The sequence below is a fragment of the Pongo abelii genome, chromosome Y (genome assembly GCF_028885655.2).
Source record: "Pongo abelii isolate AG06213 chromosome Y, NHGRI_mPonAbe1-v2.0_pri, whole genome shotgun sequence".
Classification (NCBI taxonomy): Eukaryota; Metazoa; Chordata; class Mammalia; order Primates; family Hominidae; genus Pongo; species Pongo abelii.
The window spans coordinates 15,215,643-15,231,197 of NC_072009.2; the positions used below are offsets into that span (position 1 = coordinate 15,215,643).

Sequence of the window (15,555 nt, forward strand, 5' to 3'; positions counted from 1 at the left end):
CCTGGTAGGGCCAGAAACTTCATCCTTAACTACTAAATTGCCTCTGGTTTTCAGCCTAGGGATAGTGGAGCACACAGGGCTAGGATGGTCAAAAGTATGGCAGCTGGGACTGGGTGGGGTCACATGCCCCTTCTGTGGATAATCAGCAAGCTGCTTCTTTGTCACAGCCTTGGAAATTTTGCAGAGAAAACCAGGGTGGGATTTGGCAGTTGGCCAGTGATTTGAGCCTGGCAGACCCATCAACCATGGTTGGTTCCTGCAGAAAGTATGCTGTTGCCTAGTTTCTCTGATTGTGTACCTCTGTTGGCTGGAATACAAAACCACCAGTAAGATTACTGTTATGGTGCCTGTGAGCCCCACCCCTAGTTGTCTCCCATTGTTTACTCCCAGTGTTTCCCACAGGATAAGACTAGAGAGAACATCATGTGAAGAAATGCAAAGTGGAAAAGAAAAGGCTGAATGTACATTTTCAACACTCTCCTCTCTGAATAAACTGTGAGACTGGGGAAATTTTTTGTATGCAACCCTGTGCTGGCTTGGGGAGAAGAAAAAGCATCAAATTAAAACTGTTCTTTTATCCTATGTATGTGGCTATTCTCAGTTCTGTGGTTGAAGAAGGTGTCACAGATTCAATCCCAAGTTATAGAATCATTCACTAAGTTGTCCTTATCTAAGGATAGTTGTGAGTTGAGTTGTTTTTGTTTTTTGTTTTTTGTTTTTTGTTTTTTGTTTTCTTGTGGACAGCGTAGGAATTAGCAGAATCACAGAATTCCTATTCTGCCACATTGGATCCTAGAAACAGGCAAGTTAAAAGACTGGTACAGGCTGAGCACAGTGGCTCATGCCTGTAACCCCAGCACTTTGGGAGGCCAAGGCAAGCATATCATGAGGTCAGGAGGCTGAGACCATCCTGGCTAACATGGTGAAATCATATTAGTCAGGCCTGGTAGCACATGCCTGTAGTCTCAGCTACTTGTAAGGTTGAGGCAGGAGTATCTCCTGAACCTGGGAGGTGGTCAAAGTGAGTTGAGATCACACCATTGCACCCCAACCTGGGTGACAGAGTGAGACTCAATCTCAAAAAAAAAAACAACAAAAAATAAAAGACAAAACCAAAAAAAAAAAACTGGTCCTAAGGGAGGAGTTTACAAGTTTTGGGTGCTTCCATGGAGAAGCTGAAAGCTAGAGCAAGCCAAGGGCTGGATTTAAGGAAGAGCTCACGGGACCATTGAAAGCCACCCCTTTGTCCTCTATGGAAGACAGGAAATAGTGAATGCTGATCTTGACTGCTTACTGATATAGGCAAGTTATCAGCCAGAGATACATGTCTTAGTCTGTTTGTGTTCCTATAAAAGAATATGAGACTGGAAAATCCACAAAGAAAAGAGCTTTCATTGGCTCCTAGTTCTGCAGGCTGTAAAAGATGTGTGGTGCCAGCATCTTCATGTAGTGAGAGGCTCATGAGGCTTCCACTCAGGACTGAAGGTAAAAGGAAAACAGGCATGTCACATGTGGAGAGAGCAAGAGAGACACAGGGAGAAGATATTAGGCTCTTTTCAACAACCTATTTGGATGAAAAGCTGCATTGTGAAAACTAATAAAGCAGAAAACTCACTTGTTAGCCATGGCAAAAGTGCCAAGCCATTTATGAGGGATCCAGCCCCATGACACAAACAAACACCTCCCACTAGGTGCCATTTACAGACTGGAGGACCACATTTCAACCTGAGGCTTGGAGGGACAAATGTCCAAACTGTATCAACAGGCAAGTTTAAAAATCATGCAGAGTTATCATAAAACAATCATTTTTCCTCTTTAGACTCCTGGGACTACAAAAAGCTGGGCTTCATTAGCTTCCAGAGATAGGCGTTAGTATTGGAACACTTAGGCAGCAACCTGAGAAGTCAGGTCCGTAGTTGGGTAGTTTGACTTCTTGGAAGGAAAATTTAGAAGCTCAGTATATTGCTAGAGTGAGTGATGATGAAGACCAATGAGAAATGCCTGTTTGCCTGCTCTCAGAGGATCTTGACATATCCAAAAGTCAGAATTAGAAGCAAAATACCTGGGCAAAAGCTATAAAAGTCAAGATATGGCGAGGAGCATTGGCTCACTCCTGTAATCCCAGCACTTTGGGAGGCCGACGCAGGTGGATTACCTGAGGTCAGGAGTTCGAGACCAGCCTGACCAACATGGTGAAATCTTGTCTCTACTAAAAAATACAAAAGTTAGCCTGGCATGGTGGGGGGTGCCTGTAATCCTAGCTACTTAGGAGGCTGAGGCGGGAAAATCACTTGAGCTCGGGAGGTGGAAGTTGCAGTGGGCCAACATCATGCCATTGCACTCCAGCCTAGGAGACAGAGCAAGACTCTGTCTCAAAATAAACAAGAAAAAAAAAAAAGTCAAGGCATTAGATTTACAATTTAAGTTCTTCCAGGTACAAAGAGGGAGCTGAGCTTCATTGACTGCTTGAGATCCAGTAAGCCAGGAGGAAAGTTTCAGAAGTGCTTGACTGTCTACTTAAATCCCTCTTTTATCTTGGAGGTCTTAGGAGAGTTATGAATGCCAGTCTGTGTTAGAATCCAGAGATAGGCAAGTTAGGAATCATTTCATTGAGAAGCAGCTGTAAGAGTTGGGGCATTACATATGTGGATTAATACTTCAGTCCTCTGAGAGAAGCTGTGAATTAACAGTTCCCTATTGATTCTAGGGCACTGTGTCAGACATAAAACTCTAGAACAAGATCATGATTCAGTTTTTCTTACCTCTTTTTAAGTGAGTATTTTCATAATACTATGTGCAAGAGTATCACAACTAGTTTCTGAGTTTATCTCATAGGGAATTAATGTGGGTGTGGCTTTTTATTTATTGCATTTGTGGATGGAGGAACAAATTAGAGCCTCCTATTTTATCACCTTGTTTTAGATACCCTTTTTATTAATTTTTTACTTATTTTAAAAAATCTGTACATAACAGTTGTAGATACTTTTGGCATACATGTAATATTCTGATACAAGCAATGTGTCCTGGTAATGAAAGGATCAAAGAGCGGATGGCAGTAGGTTAAATTCTGGTTGCTTAGAAGGAAAAAGTTCAGTAGCATAGGATGACTACACTTAATAATGATTTATTGTATATCTCAAAAGATTTAAAAGAGCAAAGGTGGAATGTCACGCATACCAAGAATTGATATTCCAGACTCAGTGGCTCACTGCTATAATCACAACACTTTTGGAGGCCAAGGAAGGAGGATCACTTAAGCCTGGAACTTTGAGACCAGCCTGAACAATATATCCAAAGCATTGTCCCTACCACACACACACAAACACAAAAGCTGAGCACGGTGGTGTGTGTCTGTCATTCCAGCTACTTGGGAGGCTGAAATGGAAGGCTTGCACATTTGAACCCAGGAGTTCAAGGCTAGTGTGCTACAGTGATGCCACTGCAGTCCAGGCAGGACAACAGAGTGAGACCCTGCCTCTAAAAAAGAAAAAAAGAAATGTTATGTGCTTGAACTGAAGGATACCCTATTTATTATTTACATGTTTGTTGATTTATATAATTATTTTTGAGTTAGAGTCATACTCTGTCACCCAGGCTAAAGTGCATCGCGCAATATCGGCTCATGCAGCCTCAGCCTCCCAGGTTCAAATGATTCTCCTGCCCGAGCCTTCCTATTAGCTGATACATATTAAAGGCGTGCGCCTCCGTGGCTGGCTAATTTTTGTGTTTTTGGTAGAGATGGGGTTTCACAGTTTTGGCCAGCCTGGTTTTCAACTCCTGACCTAAAGTGATCTGCAAGCCTTGGCCTCCCCAAGTGTTGGAATTAAAGACCTGAGCCATCACACTTGGACAGTAAGATACACAAGACTAGGGAGATTTATCTTTTCACTTCCTCCTCACAATGCTACAGCTGAATGAAAACACAACTTCGTAACATGAATAAGTCACTTGAAAATCAAAGTTGGTAACTTCTCCCTTTAAAATTATTTGCACCCTTAGCCTATAAAAATGATGATCTTGTCAAGAGAATACTTCCTCCTTGCAGATTGGTCTGTCAATTGTAAGAATTATGGACCATAAAACTTCTGGAACTTCATGTATTTTATTTCTTTAGGTTGTATAATCAGGAAAATTAATTGGTTTAGTTATTTAGGTCCAAATGTTTTTATTTTTATCATTCGAAGATTTGTTAAACTTTTAAGCAGCTCCATCCTAAAATTTATGCTGTTGTTTATGTTTTATACACTTCACTTTAACAAAAGTATGAGGTTTAAAGCATTTCCATTCATATCATCAATTAAATCTGATAGGTTGAGATCGGTGGCTCATGCCTTTAATTGTAGCACTTTGGGAGTCTGAGGAGGGTGGATCAGGATTTTAAGAACAGCCTGGCAAACATGGTGAGATGCTGTCTGTAGTAAAAACACAAAAAGTTAGCCAGCTGTGGTGCACACACGTCTAATACAAGTTACTCAGGATGCTGAGGCAAGAGAATAGCTTGGACCCAGAAGGCAGAGTTTGCAGTAAGCCAAGATGGAGCCACTGCACCCCAGCTTGGGTGACAAAGCTACACTCCACCTCAAAAATAAAAAAATTGAAAAAATCCCAACCATTCTAGATTATTCCTATTTGTAAGAACTTGTTACTAAACCATTACTTGCAACAACCATTGTCAAAACTTTCAAGAAAAAATTAACACGAGTACATCCCAAGACAAAACACTTACTTTTCAGTATTTAAATTAGGAACATTTAATTTCATTATGCTATGCACTTGAGAAACTTAGCTTGTTCACTATTGATTTAGGTAAAAAGAAATAAATTCATTACCATTATCCCCTTTTAGTCACAAAATGCTTCAAGTAGAATGTTCCAGATGTCTTAAACTTTAATATCAACCACATCTAATTATATCCTTTCATGTGTACTATTCCTCTAATAAATAAATATTTTATTGTGAGGCAGATAGTTTTGCAGCCTTTCTGAAGACTTCTCAAACATTTTAACCTTGTAAGTTTTTAAAGAGAAACAGCATAATTAGAAAACTTGTGCAGCTTGCAAGGGAGATGTAACATATGCCTAATTTTACATCTATTTATATTGAAAGAAACAAAGAAAAATGTTCAGCAAACACCACAATTTACTCTCCTATTGAATTTGTTTTTAAGCATGTGCAGCTAAGCAATAACATCAGGCATTTTGCATTACATGTAAAATTTTATTCAAAAAGTTTAATGTAGATATTACATCTAAACAGATAGTTTTCAAATAGCATTAACAAGTATAAAATTACTTGGAAAAAAAATTCCTTTTCCTTTGAATACCTCAAAAAAATCATGGAGTAAGTCAGTATCTACCTCTCTCCACAAAACCAATATGTTTCTTTTAGTAATATGCAAGTAACAATGCAAAAAGGACATTTCAATTTTTGATTTGCAAAAAAGGTTTGGTATGCAATAACTATTATTTTGAATACTTGCTTTAATATCTGCTTCAGTCTCCTTTATCAGATTGACTTTCCCCACCATCTCCCGTAGATGCCACATAACTTCAGCTACCATGTGCTTCACAAGGAGCTGGTGCACCCTATTCAGGGAAGATGGATTCCTTTGGTCTTTTCTGCCAACGTGCTCATGACTCAAAGCCCCTTGAGTAACTCTCCTGACTTCTTCCATATCTATCCTGTATATTGTTATAATCATGGTGGCTGCCTCCACCATAAGACATTCAAAGCCCTTGTGCAGGTGGTGCACCATGAGAGGTCCCTGAAGGGTTGGTAAAATAATATGTTGGACTACATTTAAACATTTTTTACTGCCATCAATAAAGCATGAATTAGTTAAAGTACTATCTGGAAATATCTGCTTTCCTCTGCCTTTGTTGACAGGATATTAATTATGCCTGCAATAGTCAGAAGGTTTTATTTAAAAGAAGTGTAAGAGTAGTATTTTGAAGCTTAACAGACTTATTTCTAAACTAAAAGTTGAGTCACATTTTCTGAATGTGAAGTTCTCAATGTCATATTGTTCCCATGCTTTATACTGTTAAGAATAAAACTACTTTAAAGTTCATATGGAACCAAAAAAGAGCCCGCATTGCCAAGTCAATCCTAAGCCAAAAGAACAAAGCTGGAGGCATCACACTACCTGACTTCAAACTATACTACAAGGCTACAGTAACCAAAACAGCATGGTACTGGTACCAAAACAGAGATATAGATCAATGGAACAAAACAGAGCAGTCAGAAATAATGCCACATATCTACAACTATCTGATCTTTGACAAACCTGAGAAAAACAAGAAATGGGGAAAGGATTCCCTATTTAATAAATGGTGCTGGGAAAACTGGCTAGCCATATGGAGAAAGCTGAAACTGGATCCCTTCCTTACACCTTATACAAAAATCAATTCAAGATGGATTAAAGACTTAAACATTAGACCTAAAACCATAAAAACCCTAGAAGAAAACCTAGGCATTACCATTCAGGACATAGGCATGGGCAAGGACTTCACGTCTAAAACACCAAAAGCAATGGCAACGAGAGCCAAAATTGACAAATGGGATCTAATTAAGCTAAAGAGCTTCTTCACAGCAAAATAAACTACCATCAGAGTGAACAGGCAACCTACGAAATGGGAGAAAATTTTTGCATCCTACTTATCTGACAAAGGGCTAATATCCAGAATCTACAATGAACTCTAACAAATTTACAAGAAAAAAACAAACAACCCCAACAAAAAGTGGGCGAAGGACATGAACAGACACGTCTCAAAAGAAGACATTTATGCAGCCAAAAAACACATGAAAAAATGTTCGCCATCACTGGTCATCAGAGAAATGCAAATCAAAACCACAGTGAGATACTATCTCACACCAGTTAGAAGGGCAATCATTAAAAAGTCAGGAAACAACAGGTGCTGGAGAGGATGTGGAGAAATAGGAACACTTTTACACTGTTGGTGGGACTGTAAACTAGTTCAACCCTTGTGGAAGTCAGTGTGGCGATTCCTCAGGGATCTACAACTAGAAATACCATTCGACCCAGCCATCCCATTACTGGGTATATACCCAAAGGACTATAAATCATGCTGCTATAAAGACACATGCACACATATGTTTATTGCGGCATTATTCACAATAGCAAAGACTTGGAACCAACCCAAGTGTCCAACAATGATAGACTGGATTAAGAAAATGTGGCACATATACACCATGGGATATTATGCATCCATAAAAAATGATGAGTTCATGTCCTTTGTAGGCACATGGATGAAATTGGAAATCATCATTCTCAGTAAACTATCGCAAGAACAAAAAAACAAACACCGCATATTCTCACTCATAGGTGGGAATTGAACAATGAGAACACATGGACACAGGAAGGGGAACATCACACTTCCGGGACTGTTGCGGGGTGGGGGGAGGGGGAGGGATAGCATTGGGAGGTATACCTAATGCTAGATGACGAGTTGGAGGGTGCAGCGCACCAGCATGGCACATGTATATATATGTAACTTACCTGCACATTGCGCACATGTACCATAAAACCTAAAATATAACAATAATAAAAAAAAAAAAGAAAATGTGGCATATATACACCATGGAATACTATGCAACCATAAAAAATGATGAGTTCATGTCCTTTGTAGGGACATGATGAAATTGGAAATCATCATTCTCAGTAAACTATCGCAAGGACAAAAAACCAAACACCGCATGTTCTCACTCATAGATGGGAATTGAACAATGAGAACACATGGACACAGGAAGGGGAACATCACACTCTGGGGACTGTTGTGGGGTTGGGGGAGGGGGGAGGGATAGCATTAAGAGATATACCTAATGCTAAATGAGGAGTTAATGTGTGCAGCACACCAGCGTGGCACATGTATACATATGTAACTAACCTGCACATTGTGCACATGTATCCTAAAACTTAAAGGATAATGATAAAAAAAAAAAAAACTGCAGCTGAATTTGAAATAAAGTAAACCATCAAAAAAAAAAAAAAGAATACTCAATATTTAAACATGTTATATTTGTCCTTTATAATTTTCCTTTGAATTTCATTAAAATAATGATCTGGTCTATTAAATACAATTCTATAATTTACAAATCCATCCTGGACCCTCATCATATCTCTGAAATGCATCTCTGTAAGAACTTCCACTTGTATGTTCAGAATGATCTCTACCACATAGACATCACAATCACTAAATTGAAAAAAAAGAGTTTTTTTTAAATGTCAGAATGAACAATTTAAGAAATCTATTTGATAAATCCAGATAACATTATAGTACCTATATCCTCTAGAGCAATGTTCATCCCAACCAGAATGACCATAATCACAGCATGCATAGTCTCTAGGTGGTGGAGCATAATCCCTGGTTTCTCTGAAACTTGGATGATTTCTGTGTGCATAAGTTTAAGCAACAAATTTTAAATTTTGAACTTCTAGTATCCAAACCATAACTATTACAAGTTAAACAAAATTAAAAGGCCAAACATCTAAATAGATATTTCTCCAAATAAAATAGGCAAATGCCCAAAAAGCACATGGAACAGATACTCACAGTGATTCAGAAAACGCATTTCAAATCCAAAATGAGATATCATACTTCACACACACATTGGAATGGCAATAAATTTTAAAAGCAGGAAATAACAAGTGTTTGAGAGGATATAAATAAATTGGAACCCTGATACAATGATAGTTGGAATGGAAAATGATGCAGCTACTATGGAGTAATGTGGTGGTTCCTCAAGAAAACAAACATAATTATCATAGGACCAAGCAATTTCACTTATATATACACCCAGAATTGAATAAGTGTACTCAAACAAATATTGGTGCTTAGAAACACTGTGGTGGAAACAACCCAAAGAAAATAATGAGTTAACAGCTTGTGGAAGGAGTGAAGTGCTATGATGTAAATGAACCTTCAGGATATCATGCAAAAGAAAGGAGATAGATACAAAAAGTGGTGTAGTATTTGAGCCCATTATCATTAAATGCCCACAATAGGTAAGTTCAAAGGCAGAACACAGATTGGTGTTTGCTAGCAGCTGAGGGAAGGGAGAAAATGAAAGGGACTGCTTAGCTGGTAGTTGGAATTGTAGTTTGGTGTGATAAAAAATGTTTTGGAACTCGATGGATGTAGTTGCTGCACAACACAGTATGTATTTAACTCCACTTAACTGTTTACCTTATAATTTTTAATTTTGTTATGTGAATTTCATCACCACATCAAAAAAAAGCAACTGCTTTTTAAAAATTTTTCCTTTATCCTTAGTTGTATAACCATCATCGCTGGGTGACATATGGCCATTTCTCCAGGAAGAGAATGGCTCTCTGTGTAGAGGACCTCCATAATTCTCTCTTTCATGTGATATGGGACCTTTAATATTAAAATGATGGACCGCTATGTATAGAACACCAAACCTGAAACACTATTTTCTCTTTTCTCAAACAACTTTTTACAATTATTTTTTCTATGACTCCATTCTTCATTCCTTAAATTACTAGACAGTCATAACACTGTGAATATTTCTTACGGCTTTGGATAATCCCACGGCTCCTGCAAAGCCAGTTCTTCTAATGAAGCTGAAGCCCATCATTAATTCTTAGATAAAAGTTCATTTGTAATTGTTAATAACTACTTAGTTATTATTCTCATTTTCATATGAATTACTGATGACTGCTAATGACACAGGGAAAACATGTAAAGCCATCAAACTCATCAAACATCTTCAAAATGTAAAATACATTTAAAAAATGTATTTTAAAGTTTACATACGTTGTCCTTTCTCAGCTGAAGAAGGTAAATTTTCCCACATTGTTCAATCCATCTCACACACACAAATACTGATACGACTGCACGCTAAATGTTTTGAACGACTGCATGCTAAATGTTTACATAAAAGTTCTCATTTATCTCTTAGTGGTTGCCTCTATCCTAAATATTGACAAATTAAAATGTACTACTGAAGATTTTCTAAAGATGGCCAACATTTATTTTACTGCAATAAGCATTACTATTAAAGGGATCATTACAACATTGTTGCTATTTCAAAATACAAAAGTTTCTCCTTTAATATATTATTCACGTGTTTTGCCTATGATATGTTCACTGGCTAATTTTCCAATGAAAATGTGTTGCCTTGTGTATCCTGAAGTCAATAAATACCTAACTTCACCGATACTCTACATATGAAATGTAAAATCGAAAATGGCAGTTTTCAATTTCCCCCATATTAGGGTGGAGGACTAAGTAAGAATTTTAATTTGTTCTGCTTAAACTTCTTGGCTAAGAACTTTTATTTATTGTCTTGCTTTCTTCAGTTCAGTCTGCAATCTTACAATTCTTCTCAAAAATATTACTTTTATACAATCCTAGTGGTCACCTCATTTTGCTTAGTTCTAAATTCTCTCCTCAAATAATTTCAAATCTTACACTTAGGATCTTGTGTTAATGTTTAAACATCCTGGTATGATCGCAATTATTGATTTACATCCCCTTATATTTCACAACTCTGCACTTCTGTGATATCCACTTAATTTAAGAATATTGGACTCCTTCATGTCTACCTTTAAAGCCTTAAATTTATTTTTTAATAATATTTAAGCCCAGTGACTCCTTGTCTGCTAAATGCTCATGTAGTTCTTTTGAATCTTCATATAAGCAATAAGAATGACTGGCACGTAAGCATTATTGAGGTCTCAGAAGCTGGAAGGCCAGGCTCAGCAGCTCACATTGTGAGCCAGTATGGAAGGCTGAGGCAGCTGGACTGCTTGAGGCCCGGGCTTTAATGTCAGTTTTGACATTGTAGTGAGATCCTATCTCTACAAAAATATAGGGAAAATAATTTAGCTAGCTGCGGTGGTGCATGCCTGTAGTTGCAGAAACTTGGGAGGCTGAAACAGGAAAACTGCTTGAGCCCAGGAATTTGAGGCTTTAGTAGGCCTTCATCTTACCAATAAACTCTGACCTGGTAAGAGCAAGACTCCAACCCAACAAAGAAACTGAACAAGAAATTTTTAGATTAGGACACCAGGGGACCATTACTAGGGGATGCTAGGAAATGGAAGAATTCATTAGATGAAGAGGCCTACCATCAAAGAATACTGCTTGCTAGGAACTTTCAGAAAAATTAAAGGGAATTTTCTGGCAAACACAGGATTAAAAGGAATGTTGGCCTCACTCTAATCACTTCTTTGATAGGCAATGAGAAGCTCCAGTATTTCTTCTCCATAAATCTGAAATGTATCTAGTGAGACAGAAACTATAATAAAAGCTATGGATACGTAATTATGCCCGTGTATGTGTTACTTCTCTTTTGTTCAATGAACTTAAAGTTAAGCATCCAGTTAAAAGAGCTCATTTTCAGTCATACAAAAAATATGGTCTTTCTATCAGGTAGCATTTACCTTGGCCTCCCATATCACTGTTGCTTCTTGCCACAGCAGAAGGAATAGATTTTTTAGGAGGAGGAACTTTTTAGCTGGAATGGGTCCCCTAGAATAACACATGTTGAGATCAAGAGTGCATCCACCATCATCTGCATTTCAAACAAAATATTTTTAGTTAACTAACATCACTGTTTCTTAAATGGCTAAGTTTTAGTTGTATATAAAGTTTTTCTACATATTATAATCTTACAAATTCACATTTGTCTAAACTAATAAAATTAACATTTCTATATGAAATTAGTACAATTCAATCAATAAAAGTCCATTTAGAAAATCTAGAAAGAAATTCAAGAATCATAATATATTTGTATGAGAGAGAGATGTGGGAAAAGTGGGGAGTGAACAGGGAGCACAAATACATCAATAAAATACCTAAGTATAATATACATAAAAAATATTAAAAGAAAAATGATAAATGACTGTTTATATCATTATGTTATGATGAAAAATATTCAAAGTATATCATAAAGATAAACTAAATTCCATTCAAAGAAACTGAAATATTTGCAATATCAAAAAGTGATATATCAGGAAAATACATTATCTCTAAAATTTGTTAAGATAATATAGAATTCTTACAATTCCTTTATGAGACACTAATTTTCAGATTAGACTATGCTAAATTTTAATAATCTTTAAGAATTGCATATAAAAATGTTTTCATATATCTACAAAAAATGTAGATATATGCCAATTGCCAGGTGGTGGTACAGGTTAGAATCTTGGACATTAGAATGCGCACGTTATCGTACATGGCAGAGTATTATTGAACCTCACCCTCAAGATCAATGGAGACAAAATAACCAAGAAGCTATGCATTTTAAAATGGAGCAAACACTGCAATTTCAACTTTAAAAAAATCTCCAATTAATTACACATCTGGTTATTAAAACTCCAAGTTTAATGTTAGATTTTTGAAGTCTGGTTAATAGATAATACAAGTTAACCAATAGATTAATTAATTTATTTATTTGTTTGTTTGTTTATTGAGATGGACTCTTGCCCTATTGCCCAGGCTGGAGTGCAATGGTGTGATCTTAGCACTCTGAAGCTTCCGCCTCCCAGGTTCCAGTGATTCTCCTGCCTCAGCCTCCCGAGTAGCTGGGATTACAGGTGCATGCCACCACACCAGGCTAATTATTTGTATCTTTAGGAAATACAGGGTTTCAACATGTTGTCAAGGCTGGGGTGGAACTCTTGACCTCGTGGTCCACCTGCCCTATATTCTCCCAGTGCTGAGATGACAGGCATGAGCAACCTTGCCCAGCCCAAACAATAGTTTTTTGGTTTTTGTTTTTTTTTTAAATAACACGTTTTTTTTTCATGTAAATATTGGCCCCTCATTTCTATTGTGTAAATCACTCATAATTATCATTTTCAGTGACTCATCCTCCAGCAAAGAAAGATACATACATATCTGTGAAGCAGTTGTTTTTAGACCTTCCCAGAGTCACAGACTCTTTCCAGAAATTATTACATTTCTTAAATTGAAAATGCGTTATGGCAGGCCAATGCACAAACTCTCTGTATCAAAATTACAAAGGAATAGATTTGCATAGATGTTTGCACATGTATACACACAAAAAATTGCCAAATCAATCTTAAGTACTGAGTTACTTTTTTCCTGTTGGAAAGTTTTAAATATTCCATTGTATTTTGATAATACAACTGATATGAAGTTCTGGGCCCCAAAGTAGAAAACTCTAAAGTATAATGAATATAAATCAGTTCTGCAGAAAACCAGTTGAGTACAGTCAGTCAGCATTCATAAACTCAATTCAGTTTGATATCTGTGTTATTTCAATGCAAAGTTATTATAATTTTAAAACAAAGTTTAGATATTAGTTCAATCATTCTTATAATACACATTTGATACTTAGAAATAATTTTGCTTCTTATCAATAAGTTAATTTTCTGTTCATAAAGGAAATAAATAAAATTGAGAAATTCTGATATCTTCAAACTTATTTTCTTTCAGTCCTATTGGTTCCATCTTTTATTTTAAAACATTACCCAACTGTCCTTCATGTGAGGGAAGCCACCCTCTTGTTCCTCCACTACTTCCTCTTGCAGATCTCAGACTTCCTGAAGGGCTTCTGTTTCTTGAATAAGGTGGTGGTCTCTGCCCATCACCTCTTTGAAAAGATGGTTTCTTGGCTTGTTCTAATTTTATTGCTTTTCCTTCCAAAGACTAATAGTATTAAGGGTACTATTAATAACATTGGCACATTTAACCTAAGCACATTTTACAAAGTTTTACATCAACTATACTTCAATTCTATATATTTTCTCCCAAAGCAAACTTTTTTTTTTCCTCCTAAGATGAACACACCTTTCACAATGCCAAATTTGAGACATTTACTGAGCACATGACTTCCATTAGGGGATTAAACACAAATTATATTATTAAAATTCCTTGAAAACTCCTCCATTATTAAAAAATAAAACCTCAAACAAAATAGATTAACGTGTCACATATTCTATGGAAGAATGTGGCACATCTGTTTTTTACAACATATAATCTACTTCATCTTTGTATTCACATCACTGATTTAAAAGTTTTAATGTCCCAAGGAAGCTTGTGTCATTTAAAAAAATGAGGTTACTCATTCAAAGGATTAGTCACATTAGTCATTATGAGTTGTTTCTTGTTTTATCTGATAACACTTACATAAATGTCCGCATATGATTTATAATTCTGTATTTACTCTAGAAATGTTTCTGTAAGGGTGATCCTTGTTTGATCTCATTAAGGCTTCTTACCTTACTCATTTCTTATACTGCCTTATATGTGCCCCTAAAAAAAATGACTCTAATATAGTACTTCATGTAATTTCTCAGAAATACTTAAATATCCTAATTAATTTCACAATAACATTTTTCAGTGTAATCTTTTCTATAGGTCAAAGTAATTTTTGAAAACAGTTAATAACTCGATTTAAAAATTACATGGCTTTTGTTATTTAGGGGAAAATCTTAAATCCCTTACAAGACCTCTTGCAGCCATATCACCACTTGTTCCTACCTTGAAACTTTTGTTATTTCTGGGCCCAAAATATTTTCCCCAGATTTGCGCATGGCTGCTTCTTTCCCAGTGTTCCGAAGTCAGCCAAAATTCCTTAAACTGTTAATTCCCCCTGAAAACTCTGAGAAACTCCTTTATTGGCCATCTTAACATTTATGTGCATATAACATTCATATTTATTTTTACACAATAAAATATGTGAGATGAAGTAATTTAGAAATAACATTGGCCAGGCGCGGTGGCTCAGGCCTGTAATCCCACAAGGTGAAGAGATAGAGACCATCCTGGCCAACAGGGTGAAACCCCGTCTCCACTCAAAGTACAAAAACTAGCTAAGTGTGGTGACACTCACCCATAGTCACTGCTACTCGGAGGCTGAGGCAGGAGAATTGCTTGAACCCAGGAGGCAGAGGTTGCAGTGAGCCAAGATCGCCCCACTGCAAACCAGCCTGGCGACACAGCGAGACTCTGTGTTAAAAAACAAATAAACAAACAAATGAAAACTGTGCACAAATTACCTGCTCTTTGGCTTGAAAACTAGGGGGAAAAAGAATTATCACAGATTACTATACATAAGTCAAAATCATCTCCATACCTACCACAAAGCCATGAACCAAAAGCTACTCTCGGTTTCTACCACAGCTTGAAATACTAATTTTTAAGAGTGAATAAAAAGGTACTTTCTGCTATGTACCAGGAAGCATGCTAGATGTAGCACAAATAAAAGCAACGAGGAAGACTTAAATAAGCACTGTATACAATTTCACAATCAATAGATTAGTACATGCTATATTGAGTACAAAATACCTACAATATGCAATGAGGGAGAAAATATGAAATCTAAGTTGTTTTTGAAGCATAAATTGTTATTTGTATACATACATGGGGAAGGATAATTCTCAAGAAGTCCAAAAAAGCATTTTGGGGATAATGTAAAGAGTAACAGGAGCTAAAAACAGACTGGGATAATGTTATTTATTTTATTTTTATTTTTTATTTTTTTGAGACGGAGTCTTGCTCTGTTGCCAGCCTGGAGTGCAGTGGTGTGATCTCGGCTCAC

The 15,555-nt window shown here is 36.7% G+C and overlaps 1 pseudogene; it reads right to left on the reverse strand.

Moving 5' to 3' along the window:
* The window catches only part of LOC129053127 (RNA-binding motif protein, Y chromosome, family 1 member F/J-like), a 366,013-nt pseudogene that overhangs the window by 347,824 nt on the left and 2,634 nt on the right, over positions 1 to 15,555 (reverse strand).